The sequence below is a fragment of the Rhagoletis pomonella genome, unplaced genomic scaffold (assembly GCF_013731165.1).
Source record: "Rhagoletis pomonella isolate Grant_MI unplaced genomic scaffold, Rhpom_1.0 Rhpom_scaffold_00062, whole genome shotgun sequence".
In the NCBI taxonomy this organism is placed as follows: Eukaryota; Metazoa; Arthropoda; class Insecta; order Diptera; family Tephritidae; genus Rhagoletis; species Rhagoletis pomonella.
This window is the reverse complement of record NW_023458616.1, coordinates 239931-243234: the sequence shown is the minus strand read 5'-3', so window position 1 is coordinate 243234 and position 3304 is coordinate 239931.

Sequence of the window (3304 nt, the reverse complement as noted above, 5' to 3'; positions counted from 1 at the left end):
AACTATCGAATGACTTGATAGTTTTTATTCGATAGTGCCCATCACTAATGTTAAGTCAAGTAAATTTGTAACAGTTGATTTGCCCTTGCAAAATCCATGTGCTAGAAATGTAAAATGTAAACTTTTCGGGCATTCTTCCTGTCGGCCAGGAAGCCTGTCGCCTGTTCAGCCTCTCTCTTCTTATTGCAGATCCCTACAGCGGTCCCACATAGCGCGATTTACGCCCGATCGCAGCGTGGCCTTGTAGGCGGCATCTTTGTTCTCTGCAGCTTCCTGACACTCCTCAACGTCCAGTAGTTCTTTCGGGCTCGCTGAAGTCCGACTACTTCTTCGGCGACGGTACTTAATGAGCAGGAAATGTGGCTCCACTGCTCGCATATGTCGGCTTGTTGAAGAGTGGTCTCTGAGAGCAGGTGTGAGAGTCGAGTACCGAAAGCACTGGCTGTCTGTTGTGATTGCAGCTTTCCGACGTTAAGTTTCCTTGCATATTTGGGCGCACATTTTTTGCTGCACAGAGGCGGGTGCGTATCTTGGCTGCAACAAGATAGTGTTTGGCATTAGGCATTGAAGTCGCCAAGCACGATTTTGACATCGTGGCGGGGGCACCGCTCGTACGTGCGCTCCAAGCGCTCATAGAAGAGATCCTTGGATACATCATCCTTCTCTTCCGTCGGGGCATGGGCGCAGACGAACGACCATCGGCAGGGGCACCTTCCCGATTAAGGGTCCGGACATTCCAGGTGCATGCCCTCAAATCGTAGCCCTTTAAACATTTGCCGTGGTCGTCATAATAAGGGGGAGTCTCATCCGCAGCATTGTTTCGCTTCTTCACAGGAAGGGGCTTTTACGTGGCGGGTCCCAAGCCCAGAGCACAACCCATTTCTGGGACGGAGGTGGTTTCACAACCAAATACACGTTTATATAGTGAGCCGCTTGCTCTAAGACAGACACCAGCTTGCAGCCGCACCTACTGGTGAACAGACGCTGCAGACTTCAGTGAGCCCTTAAACCGAATAAGTCGGAGTGGCCCCACCGAAGCTTCCTCTCTTTCTGCCGTAGCCCTAGGCTCCACTCGGATTGGTTTCCGCATCTCGCACATGGATTGCTCACGTTGCCCAGAGTGCGCGAAGGAGGGCGCAAGAGTCGGGATTGAGTATAGCCGTGCAACTGTAACTGCATACAAAGCACAACGACTATACCCCATTGCACTCCAAACTGCATAACATAGACCTAAAGTTTCTACAGCGCAAGTACAAAATTTGAGATCAATTTTAAGCGATCGTTATTCATATACCCACATATGTACATACATATATTACTTTTCATATCAATTCAAGTCTATTACATACGCCCCGCGCTTTTATATTGTTTATAATGACTTTTGCTAAAATTTCAAAATCAAAAGTTAACAAAACAAATTCTATGGGACTGAGAAATATTATTTTCTACTTTTGAGACCATTTATAAAATCGTTGTATATTAAAAAGTTTTTTTATTTTATTTATTTCCTACTTTTTAGTCTTGTCTGTCACGCTTTTATAGCTGTCTGGACACACAACATTGCAATTGTCTTTACACACAACATTGCAAGTTGATAAAAGCGTTGTAATAATAAAATAGATCAATTACAAACTTATGGCGTTTTTTTCTATTGAAAAATTTTGCTTCTTATAATGTAACATTTGCACTAGGTTACTTTTCGTACTGCAAAATGGCTATATTAGTAGAAAGTATTGCACATTTGCTTATTCGGAGGGCAATATTTTGTTAAATGAACTCGTAAAGCTGTGAAAAGGCTGAGGAAAATAGGGCAACATTATTTCGAGAAAAAAAGCCAGTAATTTATATTGAACAAGCCGGTCCGTTTTTAAGTTTTTAACAATTAAATAATTTTATTTTATTTTGGTGTCCATATATTCGAAGCGTTCCCGTTTTTTAAAGACCTGCTCACTCTCTGCGCATTAGGACAGGTCGAAAATCTAATTTTTCTCAAATGCCTTGGTAATAGTGAAAATATATCGTATCATGAAGTCAACAACAAGCCTGCAAAATAGTAGTATTTTATTTTAATTGTAAGAGCCCGCGAATCGACCGCCAAGTGACCCACAGCACTCTAGTTGAATAAGACCAATTCTTGTTAAAAATTCTGGGTTCAGCAAAAAATTTTGGTGCATATTACTAGATAATGAATTCTTTAACGCAAAAGATAAAGTCAAATATCATTTATCGCAGCCCTTTAGCTTATCGTTAATCTCAAAGTTATCTGTTTTCTATGAAATTTTAATTTTTGTATTGATAATTGCACTGACCTATAGTCAAAAGATGTAAAGGACAGCATTAATATTGTTGGCGTGAATTTAGGTCGCTGGTTCCAAATATTCTAATCTTTTTTTAATATTAGCTATAGTTTGCGAATTTTTCAAATTTGGGAATTATTTCGGTAGCTCTTATAGAAAAGCCATTATTTTCCATCATCGTGGAAAAATTTTGTTTATGAAAATGAGTATGGAAACACTTATGTTTATTCATACGATATAAAAGTTGCAATATATAGGAAAATGACAAAAAAAATTGTTCAAAATTTTTTGATTTTAAAATAATTTGTTTATAATCTTAACTATTTTTATCATATAATTATCATAAATCAGCAACAGTAAGTCTCGCCTTCAATTTGGTAATTATTACGTACCGATGGAGTAACATTTACCAAACTTATATCGAAAAACTTAAGTGGATCTCCAGTTTTTTTTTCTAAAAATATTTCTCTTCAACTATATAATTAACCTTTAAATGAAAGAACCGGATTACAGAAAAGTATGCCAGGGAGTGACTTTTTTCGTTCAAGCTGAATGCAAAGCAATATCTTCCAACTGGAGAGTCCTCAAAAGGATTTCCCAGGATATGTTAAAGACTATTGCATTTGCCTGCTTCTTCGGCGACTAATGAAAGCATTCCGCACCAATTTTCAAAACTGCATAAATGGAATTAAAGTGTGCCTTTCTCACGCGAATTGTATTATGTTAATGTATGTAAATACTTATATGCTTGAAACTACTATTAACTTATCAAACGATTCCTAATCTTTGACAATACATCTTTGACTTCATTCACCACAATCTTGAAAACTGACCAAATCGGCGTGACCAAGTCCATGATCCTTTTAATATTATATAAACATCTGAAAACATTAAAAAGTTTGAAATAAATCTCGTGTCACTTTTTTGTATTTTTGAAGTGAAACTTCTTAGGCGGCAGTGTCGCAAAAATGGAGAGTGAAATTTTTAAAACTGAAAACGTTACATGA